Below are 17,050 nucleotides of genomic sequence, written 5' to 3'. Positions count from 1 at the left end.
AATCATGTCACTGAAGGGACTTGTTGCCTGATCTGTATTTTACTGGCATTGCTGGTGGATGTGAGAACTGGGTGCCAGTGTTATTAATAGGGCAGACACCTAATAGGAGGGTGAGTGGTTATTTTTCCCAGGGAGGTGACAGGAGCCGGGTATGAGGGTTGTATAAAGCGATTGACTGGAAAGAGATTTAATAAGAAAATAACATTTTAAAGACACAAATCTGGATATGTGTAAAAACGAAATATATTTTTATAATCATACAAATGTTTGTGCATTTAAATGGATCTAATGCTCTGGATTTGATGCTATGCAAACTGTGGTAGTCACTAAATTTTGTGAGATCATCTGACTGCTGTTCTACTGTCTGTAGGTTAGCATAAAAAGAAGGAGGAGACAAAGGAGTAACACATGACAGCAGGATCCGACTACACAGGATTAGTTTGTAGTCTGTTACCATGGAGACACATAGGTCTTAATAGGAGCTGTATACAAAAATAGGAGATTTTTAAATCAAGATTTTTTTTGTGCAAAGTTGCTTCATTTTTAATTTTAGTGGAGTTAAAATATTACTGAATTTCAAAAGATCTATATGTCCCAGCATGCCCTGCCATAATCTGGGACCTGTGCTTCCAAAGTTGCTGGAAATAAACCTTCTGGGTGAATCTGAGATGTACCCCTTCCTTTTACCCATGGGGTTTCTGATTCACAGAGTGGTATCACACACCCCGGAGATGCTGTATATTCATGACATTGAAATGCTGTGCAGTCAGTGGATGAATCCTCTGTGTGATGACATTGCTGTAGTTTATTTTGGAGACCGGATCAGTATCACTCCCTCAGATGCACCGGTTATGGGGACTCGTCATCAGGGCAGCTGTGGGGATACCGCATCCAACCTATAGGGATTGCCTGGTCACCTTGCATTTTGCATGACTTCCAGTTTCTACATTTGGCCCAACTGTAACCCAATGCAGGTCCACGTCACTGTCTTTTACCGATGGAGTCAAGTTCTCCTCCCTGCACCGAGCACCAATCTACACAGACGAAGCGTCTGCAATCCACTTCATTCTCGAATAAAGCCATGTAATATATGCAAACTTGAATTTCCTGCAGTAAATCACAAAAGAAGTTAATGTGGTGTGTGAATCACGCTGCCAGGATATTTATAATCAGATGAAAAATCATTACAGCGTCCCCCATTCATTACTCCTCCAAAAACCTATTAACATCCCCTGCTACCTATTATAGGGTCACTAAACCTATTCAATCTCATCTCCATATGCTGTGCAGTTCAATGCAATGTATTGCTCCCTGTTATCAGCCACTTCAGAAGAGGGAGAGGCTGACTATAGGAAAAGTGAGGACAATCTATTGTTCCCTGTTTTCAGCCATTGGCTATTGGGAGGTTGACTATTGTACAGAAGACTCCCCGCCCCCACTACTTTGTCACATATCTCCAGTGCTGAGACCCCCCAGAGACATTACATCATATGTGACTGATATCAGCCGCTCCTCTTATATCACTCCAGCACTATTATATCCTCCAGATACATTACATCATATGTGTGACTGATATCAGCCGCTCCTCTTATAACACTCCAGCACTATTATATCCTCCAGAGACATTTACATCATATATGACTGATATCAGCCGCTCCTCTTATATCACTCCAGTACTATTATATCCTCCAGAGACATTACATCATATGTGTGACTGATATCAGCCGCTCCTCTTATAACACTCCAGCACTATTATATCCTCCAGAGACATTACATCATATGTGTGACTGATATCAGCCGCTCCTCTTATAACACTCCAGCACTATTATATCCTCCAGAGACATTACATCATATGTGTGACTGATATCAGCCGCTCCTCTTATAACACTCCAGCACTATTATATCCTCCAGAGACATTACATCATATGTGACTGATATCAGCCGCTCCTCTTATATCACTCCAGCAGTATTATATCCTCCAGAGACATTACATCATATATGTGTGACTGATATCAGCCGCTCCTCTTATAACACTCCAGCACTATTATATCCTCCAGAGACATTACATCATATGTGACTGATATCAGCCGCTCCTCTTATATCACTCCAGTACTATTATATCCTCCAGAGACATTACATCATATGTGTGACTGATATCAGCCGCTCCTCTTATATCACTCCAGTACTATTATATCCTCCAGAGACATTACATCATATATGTGTGACTGATATCAGCCGCTCCTCTTATAACACTCCAGTACTATTATATCCTCCAGAGACATTACATCATATGTGACTGATATCAGCCGCTCCTCTTATATCACTCCAGCAGTATTATATCCTCCAGAGACATTACATCATATATGTGTGACTGATATCAGCCGCTCCTCTTATAACACTCCAGCACTATTATATCCTCCAGAGACATTACATCATATGTGACTGATATCAGCCGCTCCTCTTATATCACTCCAGTACTATTATATCCTCCAGAGACATTACATCATATGTGTGACTGATATCAGCCGCTCCTCTTATAACACTCCAGCACTATTATATCCTCCAGAGACATTACATCATATGTGACTGATATCAGCCGCTCCTCTTATATCACTCCAGTACTATTATATCCTCCAGAGACATTACATCATATGTGTGACTGATATCAGCGCTCCTCTTATATCACTCCAGCACTATTATATCCTCCAGAGACATTTACATCATATATGACTGATATCAGCCTCTCCTCTTATATCACTCCAGTACTATTATATCCTCCAGAGACATTACATCATATGTGACTGATATCAGCCGCTCCTCTTATATCACTCCAGCACTATTATATCCTCCAGAGACATTTACATCATATATGACTGATATCAGCCTCTCCTCTTATAACACTCCAGCACTATTATATCCTCCAGAGACATTACATCATATGTGACTGATATTAGCCGCTCCTCTTATAACACTCCAGTACTATTATATCCTCCAGAGACATTACATCATATGTGACTGATATCAGCCGCTCCTCTTATATCACTCCAGCAGTATTATATCCTCCAGAGACATTTACATCATATATGACTGATATCAGCCTCTCCTCTTATAACACTCCAGCACTATTATATCCTCCAGAGACATTACATCATATATGTGTGACTGATATCAGCCGCTCCTCTTATAACACTCCAGTACTATTATATCCTCCAGAGACATTACATCATATGTGTGACTGATATCAGCTGCTCCTCTTATAACACTCCAGCACTATTATATCCTCCAGAGACATTACATCATATGTGTGACTGATATCAGCCGCTCCTCTTATATCACTCCAGTACTATTATATCCTCCAGAGACATTACATCATATGTGTGACTGATATCAGCCGCTCCTCTTATAACACTCCAGTACTATTATATCCTCCAGAGACATTACATCATATATGTGTGACTGATATCAGCCGCTCCTCTTATAACACTCCAGTACTATTATATCCTCCAGAGACATTACATCATATGTGTGACTGATATCAGCTGCTCCTCTTATAACACTCCAGCACTATTATATCCTCCAGAGACATTACATCATATGTGTGACTGATATCAGCCGCTCCTCTTATAACACTCCAGCACTATTATATCCTCCAGAGACATTACATCATATATATGACTGATATCAGCCGCTCCTCTTATATCACTCCAGCACTATTATATCCTCCAGAGACATTACATCATATGTGACTGATATCAGCCGCTCCTCTTATATCACTCCAGTACTATTATATCCTCCAGAGACATTACATCATATGTGTGACTGATATCAGCCGCTCCTCTTATATCACTCCAGTACTATTATATCCTCCAGAGACATTACATCATATGTGTGTGACTGATATCAGCCGCTCCTCTTATAACACTCCAGCACTATTATATCCTCCAGAGACATTACATCATATGTGACTGATATCAGCCGCTCCTCTTATATCACTCCAGTACTATTATATCCTCCAGAGACATTACATCATATATGTGTGACTGATATCAGCCGCTCCTCTTATAACACTCCAGTACTATTATATCCTCCAGAGACATTACATCATATATGTGTGACTGATATCAGCGGCTCCTCTTATAACACTCCAGTACTATTATATCTTCCATAGACATTACATCATATGTGTGAGGCCGGATTTACACGAGCGTGTGCGTTTTGCGCGCGCAAAAAACGCTGCGTTTTGCGCGCGCAAAAGGCATTTGACAGCTCCATGTGTCATCCGTGTATGATGCGCGGCTGCGTGATTTTCACGCAGCCGCCATCATAGAGATGAGGTAGTCGACGCCCGTCACTGTCCAAGGTGCTGAAAGAGCTAACTGATCGGCAGTAACTCTTTCAGCACCCTCGACAGTGAATGCCGATCACAATATACACCAACCTGTGAATAAAAAAAGACGTTCAAACTTACCATGAACTGCCTGCTTCCTCCAGTCCGGTCTCCCGGCCGTTGCCTTGGTGACGCGTCCCTCTCTTGTCATCCGGCCCCACCTCCCAGGATGACGCGGCAGGCCATGAGACCGCTGCAGCCTGTGATTGGCTGCAGCCTGTGCTTGGCCTGTGATTGGCTGCAGCTGTCACTTGGCCTGAATTGTCATCCCGGGAGGTCGGACTGGAGGAAGGAGCCGGGACTTATCGGTAAGTCCGAACTTCTGTTTTTTTTTACACGTATATGTATATTGTGATCGAAAGTCACTGTCCATGGTGCTGAAACAGTTTAAGTCTTTGAGCACCGTGGGCAGTGACTGTCTCCTGACGTCGCGTACCCGAACATTTTTTGCCGGGTTCGGTGAAAACGAGTTCGGCCGAACCCGGTGAAGTTCGGTGCGCTCATCTCTAATTTGACACTCCGTTTGGATGTTTGTAACCAGAAAAGCACGTGGTGCTTTTCTGTTTGCATTCATCCTTTTGACAGCTCTTGCGTGATTTTCGCGCATGCAACGCAGGACCGTCCGTGTGGCATGCGTTGTTTTCACGCACCCATTGAAGTCAATGGGTGCGTGTTGCGTGAAAAACGCAAGAATATAGAACATGTCGTGAGTTTTACGCAACGCACTCACGCAGCGCAAAATTCACGCATCGTCTAAACAGCCCCATAGACTATTATAGGTGCGTACGACACGCGTGAAAAGCACGCGCGTCGCACGCGCGTATAATACGCTCGTGTAAATGAGGCCTGACTGATATCAGCCGCTCCTCTTAAAACGCTCCAGCACTATTATATCCTCCAGAGACATTACATCATATGTGACTGATATCAGCCGCTCCTATTATAACACTCCAGTACTATTATATCCTCCAGAGACATTACATCATATGTGACTGATATCAGCCGCTCCTCTTATAACACTCCAGCACTATTATATCCTCCAGAGACATTACATGTGTGACTGATATCAGCCGCTCCTCTTATAACACTCCAGCACTATTATATCCTCCAGAGACATTACATCATATGTGACTGATATCAGTGGCTCCTCTTATAACACTCCAGTACTATAATATCCTCCAGAGACATTACATCATATGTGACTGATATCAGCCGCTCCTCTTATATCACTCCAGTACTATTATATCCTCCAGAGACATTACATCATATGTGTGACTGATATCAGCCGCTCCTATTATAACGCTCCAGCACTATTATACCCTCCAGAGACATTACATCATATGTGACTGATATCAGCCGCTCCTCTTATATCACTCCAGCACTATTATATCCTCCAGAGACATTACATCATATGTGACTGATATCAGCCGCTCCTATTATAACGCTCCAGCACTATTATATCCTCCAGAGACATTACATCATATATGTGACTGATATCAGCCGCTCCTCTTATAACACTCCAGCACTATTATATCCCCCAGAGACATTACATCATATGTGTGACTGATATCAGCCACTCCTCTTATAACACTCCAGTACTATTAAATCCTCCAGAGACATTACATCATATGTGTGACTGATATCAGCCGCTCCTCTTATATCGCTGCAGCACTATTATATCCTCCAGAGACATTACATCATATGTGTGACTGATATCAGCCACTCCTCTTATAACACTCCAGTACTATTAAATCCTCCAGAGACATTACATCATATGTGTGACTGATATCAGCCGCTCCTCTTATATCGCTGCAGCACTATTATATCCTCCAGAGACATTACATCATATGTGACTGATATCAGCCGCTCCTCTTATATCACTCCAGCACTATTATATCCTCCAGAGACATTTACATCATATATGACTGATATCAGCCTCTCCTCTTATAACACTCCAGCACTATTATATCCTCCAGAGACATTACATCATATGTGACTGATATCAGCCGTTCCTCTTATAACACTCCAGCACTATTATATCCTCCAGAGACATTACATTATATGTGACTGATATCAGCCGCTCCTCTTATATCACTCCAGCAGTATTATATCCTCCAGAGACATTACATCATATATGTGTGACTGATATCAGCCGCTCCTCTTATAACACTCCAGTACTATTATATCCTCCAGAGACATTACATCATATATGTGTGACTGATATCAGCCGCTCCTCTTATAACACTCCAGTACTATTATATCCTCCAGAGACATTACATCATATGTGTGACTGATATCAGCTGCTCCTCTTATAACACTCCAGCACTATTACATCCTCCAGAGACATTACATCATATGTGTGACTGATATCAGCCGCTCCTCTTATAACACTCCAGCACTATTATATCCTCCAGAGACATTACATCATATGTGTGACAGATATCAGCCGCTCCTCTTATATCACTCCAGCACTATTATATCCTCCAGAGATATTACATCATATGTGACTGATATCAGCCGCTCCTATTATAACACTCCAGTACTATTATATCCTCCAGAGACATTACATCATATGTGACTGATATCAGCCGCTCCTCTTATATCACTCCAGTACTATTATATCCTCCAGAGACATTACATCATATGTGTGTGACTGATATCAGCCGCTCCACTTATAACACTCCAGCACTATTATATCCTCCAGAGACATTACATCATATGTGACTGATATCAGCCGCTCCTCTTATATCACTCCAGTACTATTATATCCTCCAGAGACATTACATCATATATGTGTGACTGATATCAGCCGCTCCTCTTATAACACTCCAGTACTATTATATTCTCCAGAGACATTACATCATATATGTGTGACTGATATCAGCCGCTCCTCTTATAACACTCCAGTACTATTATATCTTCCAGAGACATTACATCATGTGTGACTAATATCAGCCGCTCCTCTTATAACGCTCCAGCACTATTATATCCTCCAGAGACATTACATCATATATGTGACTGATATCAGCCGCTCCTATTATAACACTCCAGTACTATTATATCCTCCAGAGACATTACATCATATGTGACTGATATCAGCCGCTCTTCTTATATCACTCCAGTACTATTATATCCTCCAGAGACATTACATCATATGTGACTGATATCAGCCGCTCCTCTTATAACACTCCAGCACTATTATATCCTCCAGAGACATTACATGTGTGACTGATATCAGCCGCTCCTCTTATAACACTCCAGCACTATTATATCCTCCAGAGACATTACATCATATGTGACTGATATCAGTGGCTCCTCTTATAACACTCCAGTACTATAATATCCTCCAGAGACATTACATCATATGTGACTGATATCAGCCGCTCCTCTTATATCACTCCAGTACTATTATATCCTCCAGAGACATTACATCATATGTGACTGATATCAGCCGCTCCTATTATAACGCTCCAGCACTATTATATCCTCCAGAGACATTACATCATATATGTGACTGATATCAGCCGCTCCTCTTATAACACTCCAGCACTATTATATCCCCCAGAGACATTACATCATATGTGTGACTGATATCAGCCGCTCCTCTTATGTCACTCCAGCACTATTATATCCTCCAGAGACATTACATCATATGTGTGACTGATATCAGCCACTCCTCTTATAACACTCCAGTACTATTAAATCCTCCAGAGACATTACATCATATGTGTGACTGATATCAGCCGCTCCTCTTATATCGCTGCAGCACTATTATATCCTCCAGAGACATTACATCATATGTGACTGATATCAGCCGCTCCTCTTATATCACTCCAGCACTATTATATCCTCCAGAGACATTTACATCATATATGACTGATATCAGCCTCTCCTCTTATAACACTCCAGCACTATTATATCCTCCAGAGACATTACATCATATGTGACTGATATCAGCCGTTCCTCTTATAACACTCCAGCACTATTATATCCTCCAGAGACATTACATCATATGTGACTGATATCAGCCGCTCCTCTTATATCACTCCAGCAGTATTATATCCTCCAGAGACATTACATCATATATGTGTGACTGATATCAGCCGCTCCTCTTATAACACTCCAGTACTATTATATCCTCCAGAGACATTACATCATATATGAGTGACTGATATCAGCCGCTCCTCTTATAACACTCCAGTACTATTATATCCTCCAGAGACATTACATCATATGTGTGACTGATATCAGCTGCTCCTCTTATAACACTCCAGCACTATTACATCCTCCAGAGACATTACATCATATGTGTGACTGATATCAGCCGCTCCTCTTATAACACTCCAGCACTATTATATCCTCCAGAGACATTACATCATATGTGTGACTGATATCAGCCGCTCCTCTTATATCACTCCAGCACTATTATATCCTCCAGAGATATTACATCATATGTGACTGATATCAGCCGCTCCTATTATAACACTCCAGTACTATTATATCCTCCAGAGACATTACATCATGTGACTGATATCAGCCGCTCCTCTTATATCACTCCAGTACTATTATATCCTCCAGAGACATTACATCATATGTGTGTGACTGATATCAGCCGCTCCTCTTATAACACTCCAGCACTATTATATCCTCCAGAGACATTACATCATATGTGACTGATATCAGCCGCTCCTCTTATATCACTCCAGTACTATTATATCCTCCAGAGACATTACATCATATATGTGTGACTGATATCAGCCGCTCCTCTTATAACACTCCAGTACTATTATATTCTCCAGAGACATTACATCATATATGTGTGACTGATATCAGCGGCTCCTCTTATAACACTCCAGTACTATTATATCTTCCAGAGACATTACATCATATGTGTGACTGATATCAGCCGCTCCTCTTATAACGCTCCAGCACTATTATATCCTCCAGAGACATTACATTATATATGTGACTGATATCAGCCACTCCTATTATAACACTCCAGTACTATTATATCCTCCAGAGACATTACATCATATGTGACTGATATCAGCCGCTCCTCTTATATCACTCCAGTACTATTATATCCTCCAGAGACATTACATCATATGTGACTGATATCAGCCGCTCCTCTTATAACACTCCAGCACTATTATATCCTCCAGAGACATTACATCATATGTGACTGATATCAGCCGTTCCTCTTATAACACTCCAGCACTATTATATCCTCCAGAGACATTACATCATATGTGACTGATATCAGCCGCTCCTCTTATATCACTCCAGCAGTATTATATCCTCCAGAGACATTACATCATATATGTGTGACTGATATCAGCCGCTCCTCTTATAACACTCCAGTACTATTATATCCTCCAGAGACATTACATCATATATGTGTGACTGATATCAGCCGCTCCTCTTATAACACTCCAGTACTATTATATCCTCCAGAGACATTACATCATATGTGTGACTGATATCAGCTGCTCCTCTTATAACACTCCAGCACTATTACATCCTCCAGAGACATTACATCATATGTGTGACTGATATCAGCCGCTCCTCTTATAACACTCCAGCACTATTATATCCTCCAGAGACATTACATCATATGTGTGACTGATATCAGCCGCTCCTCTTATATCACTCCAGCACTATTATATCCTCCAGAGATATTACATCATATGTGACTGATATCAGCCGCTCCTATTATAACACTCCAGTACTATTATATCCTCCAGAGACATTACATCATGTGACTGATATCAGCCGCTCCTCTTATATCACTCCAGTACTATTATATCCTCCAGAGACATTACATCATATGTGTGTGACTGATATCAGCCGCTCCTCTTATAACACTCCAGCACTATTATATCCTCCAGAGACATTACATCATATGTGACTGATATCAGCCGCTCCTCTTATATCACTCCAGTACTATTATATCCTCCAGAGACATTACATCATATATGTGTGACTGATATCAGCCGCTCCTCTTATAACACTCCAGTACTATTATATTCTCCAGAGACATTACATCATATATGTGTGACTGATATCAGCGGCTCCTCTTATAACACTCCAGTACTATTATATCTTCCAGAGACATTACATCATATGTGTGACTGATATCAGCCGCTCCTCTTATAACGCTCCAGCACTATTATATCCTCCAGAGACATTACATCATATATGTGACTGATATCAGCCGCTCCTATTATAACACTCCAGTACTATTATATCCTCCAGAGACATTACATCATATGTGACTGATATCAGCCGCTCCTCTTATATCACTCCAGTACTATTATATCCTCCAGAGACATTACATCATATGTGACTGATATCAGCCGCTCCTCTTATAACACTCCAGCACTATTATATCCTCCAGAGACATTACATGTGTGACTGATATCAGCCACTCCTCTTATAACACTCCAGCACTATTATATCCTCCAGAGACATTACATCATATGTGACTGATATCAGTGGCTCCTCTTATAACACTCCAGTACTATAATATCCTCCAGAGACATTACATCATATGTGACTGATATCAGCCGCTCCTCTTATATCACTCCAGTACTATTATATCCTACAGAGACATTACATCATATGTGACTGATATCAGCCGCTCCTATTATAAAGCTCCAGCACTATTATATCCTCCAGAGACATTACATCATATATGTGACTGATATCAGCCGCTCCTCTTATAACACTCCAGCACTATTATATCCCCCAGAGACATTACATCATATGTGTGACTGATATCAGCCGCTCCTCTTATGTCACTCCAGCACTATTATATCCTCCAGAGACATTACATCATATGTGTGACTGATATCAGCCACTCCTCTTATAACACTCCAGTACTATTAAATCCTCCAGAGACATTACATCATATGTGTGACTGATATCAGCCGCTCCTCTTATATCGCTGCAGCACTATTATATCCTCCAGAGACATTACATCATATGTGACTGATATCAGCCGCTCCTCTTATAACACTCCAGTACTATTATATCCTCCAGAGACATTACATCATATGTGTGACTGACAGCGGCTCCTCTTATATCACTCCAGTACTATTATATCCTCCAGAGACATTACATCATATGTGACTGATATCAGCCGCTCCTCTTATATCACTCCAGCACTATTATATCCTCCAGAGACATTTACATCATATATGACTGATATCAGCCTCTCCTCTTATAACACTCCAGCACTATTATATCCTCCAGAGACATTACATCATATGTGACTGATATCAGCCGTTCCTCTTATAACACTCCAGTACTATTATATCCTCCAGAGACATTACATCATATATGTGACTGATATCAGCAGCTCCTCTTATATCACTCCAGCACTATTATATCCTCCAGAGACATTTACATCATATATGACTGATATCAGCCGCTCCTCTTATATCACTCCAGCACTATTATATCCTCCAGTGACATTTACATCATATATGACTGATATCAGTCGCTCCTCTTATAACACTCCAGCACTATTATATCCTCCAGAGACATTACATCATATGTGTGACTGATATCAGCCGCTCCTCTTATATCACTCCAGCACTATTATATCCTCCAGAGATATTACATCATATGTGACTGATATCAGCCGCTCCTATTATAACACTCCAGTACTATTATATCCTCCAGAGACATTACATCATATGTGACTGATATCAGCCGCTCCTCTTATATCACTCCAGTACTATTATATCCTCCAGAGACATTACATCATATGTGTGTGACTGATATCAGCCGCTCCTCTTATAACACTCCAGCACTATTATATCCTCCAGAGACATTACATCATATGTGACTGATATCAGCCGCTCCTCTTATATCACTGCAGTACTATTATATCCTCCAGAGACATTACATCATATATGTGTGACTGATATCAGCCGCTCCTCTTATAACACTCCAGTACTATTATATCCTCCAGAGACATTACATCATATATGTGTGACTGATATCAGCCGCTCCTCTTATAACACTCCAGTACTATTATATCCTCCAGAGACATTACATCATATGTGTGACTGATATCAGCTGCTCCTCTTATAACACTCCAGCACTATTATATCCTCCAGAGACATTACATCATATGTGTGACTGATATCAGCCGCTCCTCTTATATCACTCCAGCACTATTATATCCTCCAGAGACATTACATCATATGTGACTGATATCAGCCGCTCCTATTATAACACTCCAGTACTATTAAATCCTCCAGAGACATTACATCATATGTGTGACTGATATCAGCCGCTCCTCTTATATCGCTGCAGCACTATTATATCCTCCAGAGACATTACATCATATCTGACTGATATCAGCCGCTCCTCTTATAACACTCCAGTACTATTATATCCTCCAGAGACATTACATCATATGTGTGACTGACAGCGGCTCCTCTTATATCACTCCAGTACTATTATATCCTCCAGAGACATTACATCATATGTGACTGATATCAGCCGCTCCTCTTATATCACTCCAGCACTATTATATCCTCCAGAGACATTTACATCATATATGACTGATATCAGCCTCTCCTCTTATAACACTCCAGCACTATTATATCCTCCAGAGACATTACATCATATGTGACTGATATCAGCCGCTCCTCTTATAACACTCCAGTACTATTATATCCTCCAGAGACATTACATCATATATGTGACTGATATCAGCCGCTCCTCTTATATCACTCCAGCACTATTATATCCTCCAGAGACATTTACATCATATATGACTGATATCAGCCGCTCCTCTTATATCACTCCAGTACTATTATATCCTCCAGAGACATTACATCATATGTGACTGATATCAGCCGCTCCTCTTATAACACTCCAGCACTATTATATCCTCCAGAGACATTACATGTGTGACTGATATCAGCCGCTCCTCTTATAACACTCCAGCACTATTATATCCTCCAGAGACATTACATCATATATGTGTGACTGATATCAGCCGCTCCTCTTATAACACTCCAGTACTATTATATCCTCCAGAGACATTACATCATATGTGTGACTGATATCAGCTGCTCCTCTTATAACACTCCAGCACTATTATATCCTCCAGAGACATTACATCATATGTGTGACTGATATCAGCCGCTCCTCTTATATCACTCCAGCACTATTATATCCTCCAGAGACATTACATCATATGTGACTGATATCAGCCGCTCCTATTATAACACTCCAGTACTATTATATCCTCCAGAGACATTATGTGACTGATATCAGCCGCTCCTCTTATATCACTCCAGTACAATTATATCCTCCAGAGACATTACATCATATATGTGACTGATATCAGCCGCTCCTCTTATAACACTCCAGTACTATTATATCCTCCAGAGACATTACATCATATGTGACTGATATCAGCCGCTCTTCTTATAACACTCCAGCACTATTATATCTTCCAGAGACATTACATCATATGTGTGACTGATATCAGCCACTCCTCTTATAACGCTCCAGCACTATTATATCCTCCAGAGACATTACATCATATATGTGACTGATATCAGCCGCTCCTATTATAACACTCCAGTACTATTATATCCTCCAGAGACATTACATCATATGTGACTGATATCAGCCGCTCCTCTTATATCACTCCAGTACTATTATATCCTCCAGAGACATTACATCATATGTGACTGATATCAGCCGCTCCTCTTATAACACTCCAGCACTATTATATCCTCCAGAGACATTACATGTGTGACTGATATCAGCCGCTCCTCTTATAACACTCCAGCACTATTATATCCTCCAGAGACATTACATCATATGTGACTGATATCAGTGGCTCCTCTTATAACACTCCAGTACTATAATATCCTCCAGAGACATTACATCATATGTGACTGATATCAGCCGCTCCTCTTATATCACTCCAGTACTATTATATCCTCCAGAGACATTACATCATATGTGACTGATATCAGCCGCTCCTATTATAACGCTCCAGCACTATTATATCCTCCTGAGACATTACATCATATATGTGACTGATATCAGCCGCTCCTCTTATAACACTCCAGCACTATTATATCCGCCAGAGACATTACATCATATGTGTGACTGATATCAGCCGCTCCTCTTATATCACTCCAGCACTATTATATCCCCCAGAGACATTACATCATATGTGTGACTGATATCAGCCGCTCCTCTTATGTCACTCCAGCACTATTATATCCTCCAGAGACATTACATCATATGTGACTGATATCAGCCGCTCCTCTTATAACACTCCAGTACTATTATATCCTCCAGAGACATTACATCATATGTGACTGATATCAGCCGCTCCTCTTATATCACTCCAGCACTATTATATCCTCCAGAGACATTTACATCATATATGACTGATATCAGCCTCTCCTCTTATAACACTCCAGCACTATTATATCCTCCAGAGACATTACATCATATGTGACTGATATCAGCCGCTCCTCTTATAACACTCCAGTACTATTATATCCTCCAGAGACATTACATCATATATGTGACTGATATCAGCCGCTCCTCTTATATCACTCCAGCACTATTATATCCTCCAGAGACATTTACATCATATATGACTGATATCAGCCTCTCCTCTTATAACACTCCAGCACTATTATATCCTCCAGAGACATTTACATCATATATGACTGATATCAGCCTCTCCTCTTATAACACTCCAGCACTATTCTATCCTCCAGAGACATTTACATCATATATGACTGATATCAGCCTCTCCTCTTATATCACTCCAGCACTATTATATCCTCCAGAGACATTACATCATATGTGTGACTGATATCAGCCGCTCCTCTTATATCACTCCAGCACTATTATATCCTCCAGAGACATTACATCATATGTGACTGATATCAGCCGCTCCTCTTATAACACTCCAGCACTATTATATCCTCCAGAGACATTACATCATATGTGTGACGGATATCAGCCGCTCCTCTTATAACACTCCAGCACTATTATATCCTCCAGAGACATTTACATCATATATGACTGATATCAGCCTCTCCTCTTATAACACTCCAGCACTATTATATCCTCCAGAGACATTACATCATATGTGTGACTGATATCAGCCGCTCCTCTTATATCACTCCAGTACTATTATATACTCCAGACATTACATCATATGTGACTGATATCAGCCGCTCCTCGTACAACACTCCAGCACTATTATATCCTCCAGAGACATTACATCATATGTGACTGATATCAGCCGCTCCTCTTATATCACTCCAGTACTATTATATCCTCCAGAGACATTACATCATATGTGTGACTGATATCAGCGCTCCTCTTATATCACTCCAGCACTATTATATCTTCCAGAGACATTTACATCATATATGACTGATATCAGCCTCTCCTCTTATATCACTCCAGTACTATTATATCCTCCAGAGACATTACATCATATGTGTGACTGATATGAGCCGCTCCTCTTATATCACTCCAGCACTATTATATCCTCCAGAGACATTACATCATATGTGACTGATATCAGCCTCTCCTCTTATAACACTCCAGTACTATTATATCCTCCAGAGACATTACATCATATGTGTGACTGATATCAGCCGCTCCTCTTATATCACTCCAGCACTATTATATCCTCCATAGACATTACATCATATGTGACTGATATCAGCCTCTCCTCTTATAACACTCCAGCACTATTATATCCTCCAGAGACATTACATCATATGTGACCGATATCAGCCGCTCCTCTCATATCACTCCAGTACTATTATATCCTCTAGAGACATTACATCATATGTGACGGATATCAGCCGATCCTCTTATAACGCTCCAGCACTATTATATCCTCTAGAGACATTACATCATATGTGTGACTGATATCAGCTGCTCCTCCTATAACACTCCAGCACTATTATATCCTCCAGAGACATTACATCATATGTGTGACTGATATCAGCCGCTCCTCTTATAACACTCCAGCACTATTATATCCTCCAGAGACATTACATCATATGTGTGACGGATATCAGCCGCTCCTCTTATAACACTCCAGTACTATTATATCCTCCAGAGACATTTACATCATATATGACTGATATCAGCCTCTCCTCTTATAACACTCCAGTACTATTATATCCTCCAGAGACATTACGTCATATGTGTGACTGATATCAGCCTCTCCTCTTATATCACTCCAGTACTATTATATCCTCCAGAGACATTACATCATATATGACTGATATCAGCCGCTCCTCGTATAACACGACTGTATTATTATAAACTGCTGTTTAATTTGCCCTTTAACACTTCTTGAATGACAAAGGGTTAATCTGACCACTGGGAGTTAATGCAGAAAACTGTGCAAATTGTGCCCCTCATGCATGGATCACATTAATATTATTGCCTTTAAATACAGCGGCACATGGCAGAATTAGCATGCCAGCTCATGAAGGATGGCAGATGTTCAGCGTTTCGGAATACCAATCCTCTTGTGCCACAAAGCAGGAGCGTAGCATTGTAAATGCAGGAGACTGACTAAGCATGGAGCCTGTGACGTCACACTCGGGACTAATATGGAAGCAGGGAGGGTACAGG

General features: G+C 40.8%; 1 protein-coding gene across 9 annotated transcripts in view; it reads right to left on the bottom strand.

Annotated features, from left to right (window-relative positions):
* The window catches only part of LOC142661093 (uncharacterized), a 201,451-nt gene that overhangs the window by 44,257 nt on the left and 140,144 nt on the right, over positions 1 to 17,050 (bottom strand). For 4 of the 9 annotated variants that reach the window (XM_075838345.1, XM_075838346.1, XM_075838340.1 and 1 more), the window contains exon 5: positions 918 to 1,107. The exons of 2 other annotated variants lie outside the window; for them this stretch is intronic. The gene's annotated coding sequence lies outside the window, so the exon portion shown is untranslated. Of the gene's footprint in view, positions 1 to 917; positions 1,108 to 4,468; positions 4,503 to 16,859; positions 16,958 to 17,050 lie in introns of those variants that run through there. 3 more of the 9 variants (XM_075838347.1, XM_075838348.1, XM_075838342.1) reach the window with 3 other exon arrangements.

Source organism: Rhinoderma darwinii, chromosome 9 (genome assembly GCF_050947455.1).
Source record: "Rhinoderma darwinii isolate aRhiDar2 chromosome 9, aRhiDar2.hap1, whole genome shotgun sequence".
NCBI lineage: Eukaryota > Metazoa > Chordata > Amphibia > Anura > Rhinodermatidae > Rhinoderma > Rhinoderma darwinii.
The sequence above is the reverse complement of the archived record's forward strand: the minus strand, read 5'-3'. Positions and strand labels throughout refer to the sequence as shown.